The following is a 15617-nucleotide window of genomic DNA, read 5'->3' as shown; positions in this document are numbered from 1 at the left end:
TTTTCACAAAAAAGTGACATTTTCAAAAATACAGAAAATTGGCTGAAAACGACTAAATATCAAGGACTCATTGGGCGAATCGCTCTGGAACTGAAATCGGAATGCTCACTGACATTTCCCCTATCTGAAAGTCTGATAAACGCCAGAAAAATGACTAAGTCCAAAAAAAAATTTTTTCAACTTTTTTCAATTTTACCCCCGTGTGATATATATTCTACCCACACACATTTGGAACTCTCCTGGGGTACCCTCACACATATTATTCCCTCATTTAGTGGATATTTTCACAAAAAAGTGAAATTTTAAAAAATCCAGAAAATTGGCTGAAAACGACTAAATATCAAGGACTCATTGGGCGAATCGCTCTGGAACTGAAATCGGAATGCTCACTAACATTTCCCCTATCTGAAAGTCTGATAAACGCCAGAAAAATGACTAAGTCCAAAAAAAAATTTTTTTCAACTTTTTTCAATTTTACCCCCGTGGGATATATATTCTACCCACACACATTTGGAACTCTCCTGGGGTACCCTCACACATATTATTCCCTCATTTAGTGGATATTTTCACAAAAAAGTGAAATTTTCAAAAATCCAAAAAATTGGCTGAAAACGACTAAATATCAAGGACTCATTGGGCGAATCGCTCTGGAACTGAAATCGGAATGCTCACTGACGTTTCCCCTATCTGAAAGTCTGATAAACGCCAGAAAAATGACTAAGTCCAAAAAAAAATTTTTTCAACTTTTTTCAATTTTACCCCCGTGGGATATATATTCTACCCACACACATTTGGAACTCTCCTGGGGTACCCTCACACATATTATTCCCTCATTTAGTGGATATTTTCACAAAAAAGTGAAATTTTCAAAAATCCAAAAAATTGGCTGAAAACGACTAAATATCAAGGACTCATTGGGCGAATCGCTCTGGAACTGAAATCGAAACGCTCACTGACATTTCCCCTAACTTAAAGTCTGATAAACGCTGGAAAAATGACTAAGTCCAAAAAAAAATTTTTTTCAACTTTTTTCAATTTTACCCCAATGGGATATATATTCTACCCACACACATTTGGAACTCTCCTGGGGTACCCTCACACATATTATTCCCTCATTTAGTGGATATTTTCACAAAAAAGTGAAATTTTAAAAAATCCAGAAAATTGGCTGAAAACGACTAAATATCAAGGACTCATTGGGCGAATCGCTCTGGAACTGAAATCGGAATGCTCACTGACATTTCCTCTATCTGAAAGTCTGATAAACGCCAGAAAAATGACTAAGTCCCAAAAAAAATTTTTTTTCAACTTTTTTCAATTTTACCCCCGTGGGATATATATTCTACCCACACACATTTGGAACTCTCCTGGGGTACCCTCACACATATTATTACCTCATTTAGTGGATATTTTCACAAAAAAAGTGAAATTTTCAAAAATCCAGAAAATTGGCTGAAAACTACTAAATATCAAGGACTCATTGGGGGAATCGCTCTGGAACTGAAATCGAAACGCTCACTGACATTTCCCCTAACTGAAAGTCTGATAAACGCTGGAAAAATGACTAAGTCCAAAAAAAAATTTTTTTCAACTTTTTTCAATTTTACCCCAATGGGATATATATTCTACCCACACACATTTGGAACTCTCCTGGGGTACCCTCACACATATTATTCCCTCATTTAGTGGATATTTTCACAAAAAAGTGAAATTTTAAAAAATCCAGAAAATTGGCTGAAAACGACTAAATATCAAGGACTCATTGGGCGAATCGCTCTGGAACTGAAATCGGAATGCTCACTGACATTTCCCCTATCTGAAAGTCTGATAAACGCCAGAAAAATGACTAAGTCCAAAAAAAAATTTTTTCAACTTTTTTCAATTTTACCCCCGTGTGATATATATTCTACCCACACACATTTGGAACTCTCCTGGGGTACCCTCACACATATTATTCCCTCATTTAGTGGATATTTTCACAAAAAAGTGAAATTTTCAAAAATCCAGAAAATTGGCTGAAAACGACTAAATATCAAGGACTCATTGGGCGAATCGCTCTGGAACTGAAATCGGAATGCTCACTGACGTTTCCCCTATCTGAAAGTCTGATAAACGCCAGAAAAATGACTAAGTCCAAAAAAAAATTTTTTTCAACTTTTTTCAATTTTACCCCCGTGGGATATATATTCTACCCACACACATTTGGAACTGTCCTGGGGTACACTCACACATATTATTCCCTCATTTAGTGGATATTTTCACAAAAAAAGTGAAATTTTCAAAAATTCAGAAAATTGGCTGAAAACGACTAAATATCAAGGACTCATTGGGCGAATCGCTCTGGAACTGAAATCGGAATGCTCACTGACATTTCCCCTATCTGAAAGTCTGATAAACGCCAGAAAAATGACTAAGTCCAAAAAAAAATTTTTTTCAACTTTTTTCAATTTTACCCCCGTGGGATATATATTCTACCCACACACATTTGGAACTCTCCTGGGGTACCCTCACACATATTATTCCCTCATTTAGTGGATATTTTCACAAAAAAGTGAAATTTTCAAAAATCCAAAAAATTGGCTGAAAATGACTAAATATCAAGGACTCATTGGGCGAATCGCTCTGGAACTGAAATCGGAATGCTCACTGACGTTTCCCCTATCTGAAAGTCTGATAAACGCCAGAAAAATGACTAAGTCCAAAAAAAAATTTTTTTCAACTTTTTTCAATTTTACCCCCGTGGGATATATATTCTACCCACACACATTTGGAACTCTCCTGGGGTACCCTCACACATATTATTCCCTCATTTAGTGGATATTTTCACAAAAAAGTGAAATTTTCAAAAATCCAAAAAATTGGCTGAAAACGACTAAATATCAAGGACTCATTGGGCAAATCGCTCTGGAACTGAAATCGAAACGCTCACTGACATTTCCCCTAACTGAAAGTCTGATAAACGCTGGAAAAATGACTAAGTCCAAAAAAAATTTTTTTTCAACTTTTTTCAATTTTACCCCCGTGGGATATATATTCTACCCACACACATTTGGAACTGTCCTGGGGTACCCTCACACATATTATTCCCTCATTTAGTGGATATTTTCACAAAAAAAGTGAAATTTTCAAAAATTCAGAAAATTGGCTGAAAACGACTAAATATCAAGGACTCATTGGGCGAATCGCTCTGGAACTGAAATCGGAATGCTCACTGACATTTCCCCTATCTGAAAGTCTGATAAACGCCAGAAAAATGACTGAGTCCAAAAAAAAATTTTTTTCAACTTTTTTCAATTTTACCCCCGTGGGATATATATTCTACCCACACACATTTGGAACTCTCCTGGGGTACCCTCACACATATTATTCCCTCATTTAGTGGATATTTTCACAAAAAAGTGAAATTTTCAAAAATCCAAAAAATTGGCTGAAAACGACTAAATATCAAGGACTCATTGGGCGAATCGCTCTGTAACTGAAATCGGAATGCTCACTGATGTTTCCCCTATCTGAAAGTCTGATAAACGCCAGAAAAATGACTAAGTCCAAAAAAAATTTTTTTTCAACTTTTTTCAATTTTACCCCCGTGGGATATATATTCTACCCACACACATTTGGAACTCTCCTGGGGTACCCTCACACATATTATTCCCTCATTTAGTGGATATTTTCACAAAAAAGTGAAATTTTCAAAAATCCAAAAAATTGGCTGAAAACGACTAAATATCAAAGACTCATTGGGCGAATCGCTCTGGAACTGAAATCGAAACGCTCACTGACATTTCCCCTAACTGAAAGTCTGATAAACGCTGGAAAAATGACTAAGTCCAAAAAAAATTTTTTTTCAACTTTTTTCAATTTTACCCCCGTGGGATATATATTCTACCCACACACATTTGGAACTGTCCTGGGGTACCCTCACACATATTATTCCCTCATTTAGTGGATATTTTCACAAAAAAAGTGAAATTTTCAAAAATCCAGAAAATTGGCTGAAAACTACTAAATATCAAGGACTCATTGGGGGAATCGCTCTGGAACTGAAATCGAAACGCTCACTGACATTTCCCCTAACTGAAAGTCTGATGAACGCTGGAAAAATGACTAAGTCCAAAAAAAATTTTTTTTAAACTTTTTTCAATTTTACCCCCGTGGGATATATATTCTACCCACACACATTTGGAACTGTCCTGGGGTACCCTCACACATATTATTCCCTCATTTAGTGGATATTTTCACAAAAAAAGTGAAATTTTCAAAAATCCAGAAAATTGGCTGAAAACTACTAAATATCAAGGACTCATTGGGCGAATCGCTCTGGAACTGAAATCGGAATGCTCACTGACATTTCCCCTATCTGAAAGTCTGATAAACGCCAGAAAAATGACTAAGTCCAAAAAAGAATTTTTTTCAACTTTTTTCAATTTTACCCCTGTGGGATATATATTCTACCCACACACATTTGGAACTCTCCTGGGGTACCCTCACACATATTATTCCCTCATTTAGTGGATATTTTCACAAAAAAGTGAAATTTTCAAAAATCCAAAAAATTGGCTGAAAACGACTAAATAACAAGGACTCATTGGGAGAATCACTCTGGAAATGAAATCGGAAAGCTCACTGACATTTGCCCTATCTGAAAGTCTGATAAACGCCAGAAAAATGACTAAGTCCAAAAAAAAATCTTTTTCAACTTTTTTCAATTTTACCCCAATGGGATATATATTCTACCCACACACATTTGGAACTCTCCTGGGGTACCCTCACACATATTATTCCCTCATTTAGTGGATATTTTCACAAAAAAGTGAAATTTTCAAAAATCCAAAAAATTGGCTGAAAACGACTAAATAACAAGTACTCATTGGGAGAATCACTCTGGAACTGAAATCGGAAAGCTCACTGACATTTGCCCTATCTGAAGTCTGATAAACGCCAGAAAAATGACTAAGTCCAAAAAAAAATCTTTTTCAACTTTTTTCAATTTTACCCCAATGGGATATATATTCTACCCACACACATTTGGAACTCTCCTGGGGTACCCTCACACATATTATTCCCTCATTTAGTGGATATTTTCACAAAAAAGTGAAATTTTCAAAAATCCAAGAGATTGGCTGAAAACGACTAAATATCAAGGACTCATTGGGCGAATCGCTCTGGAACTGAAATCGGAATGCTCACTGACATTTCCCCTATCTGAAAGTCTGATAAACGCCAGAAAAATGACTAAGTCCAAAAAAGAATTTTTTTCAACTTTTTTCAATTTTACCCCTGTGGGATATACATTCTACCCACACACATTTGGAACTCTCCTGGGGTACCCTCACACATATTATTCCCTCATTTAGTGGATATTTTCACAAAAAAGTGAAATTTTCAAAAATCCAAAAAATTGGCTGAAAACGACTAAATAACAAGGACTCATTGGGAGAATCACTCTGGAAATGAAATCGGAAAGCTCACTGACATTTGCCCTATCTGAAAGTCTGATAAACGCCAGAAAAATGACTAAGTCCAAAAAAAAATTTTTTTCAACTTTTTTCAATTTTACCCCAATGGGATATATATTCTACCCACACACATTTGGAACTCTCCTGGGGTACCCTCACACATATTATTCCCTCATTTAGTGGATATTTTCACAAAAAAGTGAAATTTTCAAAAATCCAAAAAATTGGCTGAAAACGACTAAATATCAAGGACTCATTGGGCGAATCGCTCTGGAACTGAAATCGAAACGCTCACTGACATTTCCCCTAACTGAAAGTCTGATAAACGCCAGAAAAATGACTAAGTCCAAAAAAAATTTTTTTTCAACTTTTTTCACTTTTACCCCCGTGGGATATATATTCTACCCACACAAATTTGGAACTCTCCTGGGGTACCCTCACACATATTATTCCCTCATTTAGTGGATATTTTCACAAAAAAGTGAAATTTTCAAAAATCCAAAAAATTGGCTGAAAACGACTAAATATCAAGGACTCATTGGGCGAATCGCTCTGGAACTGAAATCGGAATGCTCACTGACGTTTCCCCTATCTGAAAGTCTGATAAACGCCAGAAAAATGACTAAGTCCAAAAAAAAATTTTTTTCAACTTTTTTCAATTTTACCCCCGTGGGATATATATTCTACCCACACACATTTGGAACTCTCCTGGGGTACCCTCACACATATTATTCCCTCATTTAGTGGATATTTTCACAAAAAAGTGAAATTTTCAAAAATCCAAAAAATTGGCTGAAAACGACTAAATATCAAGGACTCATTGGGCAAATCGCTCTGGAACTGAAATCGAAACGCTCACTGACATTTCCCCTAACTGAAAGTCTGATAAACGCTGGAAAAATGACTAAGTCCAAAAAAAATTTTTTTTCAACTTTTTTCAATTTTACCCCCGTGGGATATATATTCTACCCACACACATTTCGAACTGTCCTGGGGTACCCTCACACATATTATTCCCTCATTTAGTGGATATTTTCACAAAAAAAGTGAAATTTTCAAAAATTCAGAAAATTGGCTGAAAACGACTAAACATCAAGGACTCATTGGGCGAATCGCTCTGGAACTGAAATCGGAATGCTCACTGACATTTCCCCTATCTGAAAGTCTGATAAACGCCAGAAAAATGACTAAGTCCAAAAAAAAATTTTTTTCAACTTTTTTCAATTTTACCCCCGTGGGATATATATTCTACCCACACACATTTGGAACTCTCCTGGGGTACCCTCACACATATTATTCCCTCATTTAGTGGATATTTTCACAAAAAAGTGAAATTTTCAAAAATCCAAAAAATTGGCTGAAAACGACTAAATATCAAGGACTCATTGGGCGAATCGCTCTGTAACTGAAATCGGAATGCTCACTGACGTTTCCCCTATCTGAAAGTATGATAAACGCCAGAAAAATGACTAAGTCCAAAAAAAATTTTTTTTCAACTTTTTTCAATTTTACCCCCGTGGGATATATATTCTACCCACACACATTTGGAACTCTCCTGGGGTACCCTCACACATATTATTCCCTCATTTAGTGGATATTTTCACAAAAAAGTGAAATTTTCAAAAATCCAAAAAATTGGCTGAAAACGACTAAATATCAAGGACTCATTGGGCAAATCGCTCTGGAACTGAAATCGAAACGCTCACTGACATTTCCCCTATCTGAAAGTCTGATAAACGCCAGAAAAATGACTAAGTCCAGAAAAAAATTTTTTTCAACTTTTTTCAATTTTACCCCCGTGGGATATATATTCTACCCACACACATTTGGAACTCTCCTGGGGTACCCTCACACATATTATTCCCTCATTTAGTGGATATTTTCACAAAAAAGTGAAATTTTCAAAAATCCAAAAAATTGGCTGAAAACGACTAAATATCAAGGACTCATTGGGCGAATCGCTCTGTAACTGAAATCGGAATGCTCACTGATGTTTCCCCTATCTGAAAGTCTGATAAACGCCAGAAAAATGACTAAGTCCAAAAAAAATTTTTTTTCAACTTTTTTCAATTTTACCCCCGTGGGATATATATTCTACCCACACACATTTGGAACTCTCCTGGGGTACCCTCACACATATTATTCCCTCATTTAGTGGATATTTTCACAAAAAAAGTGAAATTTTCAAAAATCCAGAAAATTGGCTGAAAACTACTAAATATCAAGGACTCATTGGGGGAATCGCTCTGGAACTGAAATCGAAACGCTCACTGACATTTCCCCTAACTGAAAGTCTGATGAACGCTGGAAAAATGACTAAGTCCAAAAAAAATTTTTTTTAAACTTTTTTCAATTTTACCCCCGTGGGATATATATTCTACCCACACACATTTGGAACTCTAATGGGGTACCCTCACACATATTATTCCCTCATTTAGTGGATATTTTCACAAAAAAGTGAAATTTTCAAAAATCCAAAAAATTGGCTGAAAACGACTAAATATCAAGGACTCATTGGGCAAATCGCTCTGGAACTGAAATCGAAACGCTCACTGACATTTCCCCTAACTGAAAGTCTGATAAACGCTGGAAAAATGACTAAGTCCAAAAAAAATTTTTTTTCAACTTTTTTCAATTTTACCCCCGTGGGATATATATTCTACCCACACACATTTGGAACTGTCCTGGGGTACCCTCACACATATTATTCCCTCATTTAGTGGATATTTTCACAAAAAAAGTGAAATTTTCAAAAATTCAGAAAATTGGCTGAAAACGACTAAATATCAAGGACTCATTGGGCGAATCGCTCTGGAACTGAAATCGGAATGCTCACTGACATTTCCCCTATCTGAAAGTCTGATAAACGCCAGAAAAATGACTAAGTCCAGAAAAAAATTTTTTTCAACTTTTTTCAATTTTACCCCCGTGGGATATATATTCTACCCACACACATTTGGAACTCTCCTGGGGTACCCTCACACATATTATTCCCTCATTTAGTGGATATTTTCACAAAAAAGTGAAATTTTCAAAAATCCAAAAAATTGGCTGAAAACGACTAAATATCAAGGACTCATTGGGCGAATCGCTCTGTAACTGAAATCGGAATGCTCACTGATGTTTCCCCTATCTGAAAGTCTGATAAACGCCAGAAAAATGACTAAGTCCAAAAAAAATTTTTTTTCAACTTTTTTCAATTTTACCCCCGTGGGATATATATTCTACCCACACACATTTGGAACTCTCCTGGGGTACCCTCACACATATTATTCCCTCATTTAGTGGATATTTTCACAAAAAAAGTGAAATTTTCAAAAATCCAGAAAATTGGCTGAAAACTACTAAATATCAAGGACTCATTGGGGGAATCGCTCTGGAACTGAAATCGAAACGCTCACTGACATTTCCCCTAACTGAAAGTCTGATGAACGCTGGAAAAATGACTAAGTCCAAAAAAAATTTTTTTTAAACTTTTTTCAATTTTACCCCCGTGGGATATATATTCTACCCACACACATTTGGAACTCTAATGGGGTACCCTCACACATATTATTCCCTCATTTAGTGGATATTTTCACAAAAAAGTGAAATTTTCAAAAATCCAAAAAATTGGCTGAAAACGACTAAATATCAAGGACTCATTGGGCAAATCGCTCTGGAACTGAAATCGAAACGCTCACTGACATTTCCCCTAACTGAAAGTCTGATAAACGCTGGAAAAATGACTAAGTCCAAAAAAAATTTTTTTTCAACTTTTTTCAATTTTACCCCCGTGGGATATATATTCTACCCACACACATTTGGAACTGTCCTGGGGTACCCTCACACATATTATTCCCTCATTTAGTGGATATTTTCACAAAAAAAGTGAAATTTTCAAAAATTCAGAAAATTGGCTGAAAACGACTAAATATCAAGGACTCATTGGGCGAATCGCTCTGGAACTGAAATCGGAATGCTCACTGACATTTCCCCTATCTGAAAGTCTGATAAACGCCAGAAAAATGACTAAGTCCAGAAAAAAATTTTTTTCAACTTTTTTCAATTTTACCCCCGTGGGATATATATTCTACCCACACACATTTGGAACTCTCCTGGGGTACCCTCACACATATTATTCCCTCATTTAGTGGATATTTTCACAAAAAAGTGAAATTTTCAAAAATCCAAAAAATTGGCTGAAAACGACTAAATATCAAGGACTCATTGGGCGAATCGCTCTGTAACTGAAATCGGAATGCTCACTGATGTTTCCCCTATCTGAAAGTCTGATAAACGCCAGAAAAATGACTAAGTCCAAAAAAAATTTTTTTTCAACTTTTTTCAATTTTACCCCCGTGGGATATATATTCTACCCACACACATTTGGAACTCTCCTGGGGTACCCTCACACATATTATTCCCTCATTTAGTGGATATTTTCACAAAAAAAGTGAAATTTTCAAAAATCCAGAAAATTGGCTGAAAACTACTAAATATCAAGGACTCATTGGGGGAATCGCTCTGGAACTGAAATCGAAACGCTCACTGACATTTCCCCTAACTGAAAGTCTGATGAACGCTGGAAAAATGACTAAGTCCAAAAAAAATTTTTTTTAAACTTTTTTCAATTTTACCCCCGTGGGATATATATTCTACCCACACACATTTGGAACTGTCCTGGGGTACCCTCACACATATTATTCCCTCATTTAGTGGATATTTTCACAAAAAAAGTGAAATTTTAAAAAATCCAGAAAATTGGCTGAAAACGACTAAATAACAAGGACTCATTGGGAGAATCACTCTGGAACTGAAATCGGAAAGCTCACTGACATTTGCCCTATCTGAAAGTCTGATAAACGCCAGAAAAATGACTAAGTCCAAAAAAAAATCTTTTTCAACTTTTTTCAATTTTACCCCAATGGGATATATATTCTACCCACACACATTTGGAACTCTCCTGGGGTACCCTCACACATATTATTCCCTCATTTAGTGGATATTTTCACAAAAAAGTGAAATTTTCAAAAATCCAAAAAATTGGCTGAAAACGACTAAATATCAAGGACTCATTGGGCGAATCGCTCTGGAACTGAAATCGGAATGCTCACTGACATTTCCCCTAGCTGAAAGTCTGATAAACGCTGGAAAAATTACTAAGTCCAAAAAAAATTTTTTTTCAACTTTTTTCAATTTTACCCCCGTGGGATATATATTCTACCCACACACAATTGGAACTCTCCTGGGGTACCCTCACACATATTATTCCCTCATTTAGTGGATATTTTCACAAAAAAAGTGAAATTTTCAAAAATCCAGAAAATTGGCTGAAAACTACTAAATATCAAGGACTCATTGGGCGAATCGCTCTGGAACTGAAATCGAAACGCTCACTGACATTTCCCCTAACTGAAAGTCTGATAAACGCTGGAAAAATGACTAAGTCCAAAAAAAATTTTTTTTCAACTTTTTTCAATTTTACCCCCGTGGGATATATATTCTACCCACACACATTTCGAACTGTCCTGGGGTACCCTCACACATATTATTCCCTCATTTAGTGGATATTTTCACAAAAAAGTGAAATTTTCAAAAATCCAAAAAATTGGCTGAAAACGACTAAATATCAAGGACTCATTGGGCGAATCGCTCTGTAACTGAAATCGGAATGCTCACTGACGTTTCCCCTATCTGAAAGTCTGATAAACGCCAGAAAAATGACTAAGTCCAAAAAAAATTTTTTTTCAACTTTTTTCAATTTTACCCCCGTGGGATATATATTCTACCCACACACATTTGGAACTCTCCTGGGGTACCCTCACACATATTATTCCCTCATTTAGTGGATATTTTCACAAAAAAGTGAAATTTTCAAAAATCCAAAAAATTGGCTGAAAACGACTAAATATCAAGGACTCATTGGGCAAATCGCTCTGGAACTGAAATCGAAACGCTCACTGACATTTCCCCTAACTGAAAGTCTGATAAACGCTGGAAAAATGACTAAGTCCAAAAAAAATTTTTTTTCAACTTTTTTCAATTTTACCCCCGTGGGATATATATTCTACCCACACACATTTGGAACTGTCCTGGGGTACCCTCACACATATTATTCCCTCATTTAGTGGATATTTTCACAAAAAAAGTGAAATTTTCAAAAATTCAGAAAATTGGCTGAAAACGACTAAATATCAAGGACTCATTGGGCGAATCGCTCTGGAACTGAAATCGGAATGCTCACTGACATTTCCCCTATCTGAAAGTCTGATAAACGCCAGAAAAATGACTAAGTCCAGAAAAAAATTTTTTTCAACTTTTTTCAATTTTACCCCCGTGGGATATATATTCTACCCACACACATTTGGAACTCTCCTGGGGTACCCTCACACATATTATTCCCTCATTTAGTGGATATTTTCACAAAAAAGTGAAATTTTCAAAAATCCAAAAAATTGGCTGAAAACGACTAAATATCAAGGACTCATTGGGCGAATCGCTCTGTAACTGAAATCGGAATGCTCACTGATGTTTCCCCTAACTGAAAGTCTGATGAACGCTGGAAAAATGACTAAGTCCAAAAAAAATTTTTTTTAAACTTTTTTCAATTTTACCCCCGTGGGATATATATTCTACCCACACACATTTGGAACTGTCCTGGGGTACCCTCACACATATTATTCCCTCATTTAGTGGATATTTTCACAAAAAAAGTGAAATTTTCAAAAATCCAGAAAATTGGCTGAAAACTACTAAATATCTAGGACTCATTGGGGGAATCGCTCTGGAACTGAAATCGAAACGCTCACTGACATTTCCCCTAACTGAAAGTCTGATAAACGCTGGAAAAATGACTAAGTCCAAAAAAAAATTTTTTTCAACTTTTTTCAATTTTACCCCAATGGGATATATATTCTACCCACACACATTTGGAACTCTCCTGGGGTACCCTCACACATATTATTCCCTCATTTAGTGGATATTTTCACAAAAAAGTGAAATTTTAAAAAATCCAGAAAATTGGCTGAAAACGACTAAATATCAAGGACTCATTGGGCGAATCGCTCTGGAACTGAAATCGGAATGCTCACTGACATTTCCCCTATCTGAAAGTCTGATAAACGCCAGAAAAATGACTAAGTCCAAAAAAGAATTTTTTTCAACTTTTTTCAATTTTACCCGTGTGTGATATATATTCTACCCACACACATTTGGAACTCTCCTGGGGTACCCTCACACATATTATTCCCTCATTTAGTGGATATTTTCACAAAAAAGTGAAATTTTCAAAAATCCAAAAAATTGGCTGAAAACGACTAAATAACAAGGACTCATTGGGAGAATCACTCTGGAACTGAAATCGGAAAGCTCACTGACATTTGCCCTATCTGAAAGTCTGATAAACGCCAGAAAAATGACTAAGTCCAAAAAAAAATCTTTTTCAACTTTTTTCAATTTTACCCCAATGGGATATATATTCTACCCACACACATTTGGAACTCTCCTGGGGTACCCTCACACATATTATTCCCTCATTTAGTGGATATTTTCACAAAAAAGTGAAATTTTCAAAAATCCAAAAAATTGGCTGAAAACGACTAAATAACAAGGACTCATTGGGAGAATCACTCTGGAACTGAAATCGGAAAGCTCACTGACATTTGCCCTATCTGAAAGTCTGATAAACGCCAGAAAAATGACTAAGTCCAAAAAAAAATCTTTTTCAACTTTTTTCAATTTTACCCCAATGGGATATATATTCTACCCACACACATTTGGAACTCTCCTGGGGTACCCTCACACATATTATTCCCTCATTTAGTGGATATTTTCACAAAAAAGTGAAATTTTCAAAAATCCAAAAAATTGGCTGAAAACGACTAAATATCAAGGACTCATTGGGCGAATCGCTCTGGAACTGAAATCGGAATGCTCACTGACATTTCCCCTATCTGAAAGTCTGATAAACGCCATAAAAATGACTAAGTCCAAAAAAAAATTTTTTTCAACTTTTTTCAATTTTACCCCCGTGGGATATATATTCTACCCACACACATTTGGAACTCTCCTGGGGTACCCTCACACATATTATTCCCTCATTTAGTGGATATTTTCACAAAAAAGTGAAATTTTCAAAAATCCAAGAGATTGGCTGAAAACGACTAAATATCAAGGACTCATTGGGCGAATCGCTCTGGAACTGAAATCGAAACTCTCACTGACATTTCCCCTAGCTGAAAGTCTGATAAACGCTGGAAAAATTACTAAGTCCAAAAAAAATTTTTTTTCAACTTTTTTCAATTTTACCCCCGTGGGATATATATTCTACCCACACACAATTGGAACTCTCCTGGGGTACCCTCACACATATTATTCCCTCATTTAGTGGATATTTTCACAAAAAAAGTGAAATTTTCAAAAATCCAGAAAATTGGCTGAAAACTACTAAATATCAAGGACTCATTGGGCGAATCGCTCTGGAACTGAAATCGAAACGCTCACTGACATTTCCCCTAACTGAAAGTCTGATAAACGCTGGAAAAATGACTAAGTCCAAAAAAAATTTTTTTTCAACTTCTTTCAATTTTACCCCCGTGGGATATATATTCTACCCACACACATTTGGAACTCTCCTGGGGTACCCTCACACATATTATTCCCTCATTTAGTGGATATTTTCACAAAAAAGTGACATTTTCAAAAATACAGAAAATTGGCTGAAAACGACTAAATAACAAGGACTCATTGGGAGAATCACTCTGGAACTGAAATCGGAAAGCTCACTGACATTTGTCCTATCTGAAAGTCTGATAAACGCCAGAAAAATGACTAAGTCCAAAAAAAAATCTTTTTCAACTTTTTTCAATTTTACCCCAATGGGATATATATTCTACCCACACACATTTGGAACTCTCCTGGGGTACCCTCACACATATTATTCCCTCATTTAGTGGATATTTTCACATAAAAGTGAAATTTTAAAAAATCCAGAAAATTGGCTGAAAACGACTAAATATCAAGGACTCATTGGGCGAATCGCTCTGGAACTGAAATCGGAATGCTCACTGACATTTCCCCCATCTGAAAGTCTGATAAACGCCAGAAAAATGACTAAGTCCAAAAAAAAATTTTTTTCAACTTTTTTAAATTTTACCCCCGTGGGATATATATTCTACCCACACACATTTGGAACTCTCCTGGGGTACCCTCTCACATATTATTCCCTCATTTAGTGGATATTTTCACAAAAAAGTGAAATTTTCAAAAATCCAAAAAATTGGCTGAAAACGACTAAATATCAAGGACTCATTGGGCGAATCGCTCTGGAACTGATATCGAAACGCTCACTGACATTTCCCCTAACTGAAAGTCTGATAAACGCTGGAAAAATGACTAAGTCCAAAAAAAATTTTTTTTCAACTTCTTTCAATTTTACCCCCGTGGGATATATATTCTACCCACACACATTTGGAACTCTCCTGGGGTACCCTCACACATATTATTCCCTCATTTAGTGGATATTTTCACAAAAAAGTGAAATTTTCAAAAATCCAAAAAATTGGCTGAAAACGACTAAATATCAAGGACTCATTGGGCGAATCGCTCTGGAACTGAAATCGAAACGCTCACTGACATTTCCCCTAACTGAAAGTCTGATAAACGCTGGAAAAATGACTAAGTCCAAAAAAAATTTTTTTTCAACTTTTTTCAATTTTACCCCCGTGGGATATATATTCTACCCACACACATTTGGAACTCTCCTGGGGTACCCTCACACATATTATTCCCTCATTTAGTGGATATTTTCACAAAAAAAGTGAAATTTTCAAAAATCCAGAAAATTGGCTGAAAACTACTAAATATCAAGGACTCATTGGGCGAATCGCTCTGGAACTGAAATCGAAACGCTCACTGACATTTCCCCTAACTGAAAGTCTGATAAACGCTGGAAAAATGACTAAGTCCAAAAAAAATTTTTTTTCAACTTCTTTCAATTTTACCCCCGTGGGATATATATTCTACCCACACACATTTGGAACTCTCCTGGGGGTACCCTCACACATATTATTCCCTCATTTAGTGGATATTTTCACAAAAAAAGTGAAATTTTCAAAAATCCAGAAAATTGGCTGAAAACTACTAAATATCAAGGACTCATTGGGGGAATCGCTCTGGAAC

The sequence above is a fragment of the Phyllobates terribilis genome, unplaced genomic scaffold, assembly GCF_046119375.1.
Source record: "Phyllobates terribilis strain yellow unplaced genomic scaffold, ASM4611937v1 Scaffold_10__3_contigs__length_209671492, whole genome shotgun sequence".
In the NCBI taxonomy this organism is placed as follows: Eukaryota; Metazoa; Chordata; class Amphibia; order Anura; family Dendrobatidae; genus Phyllobates; species Phyllobates terribilis.
The sequence above is the reverse complement of the archived record's forward strand: the minus strand, read 5'-3'. Positions refer to the sequence as shown.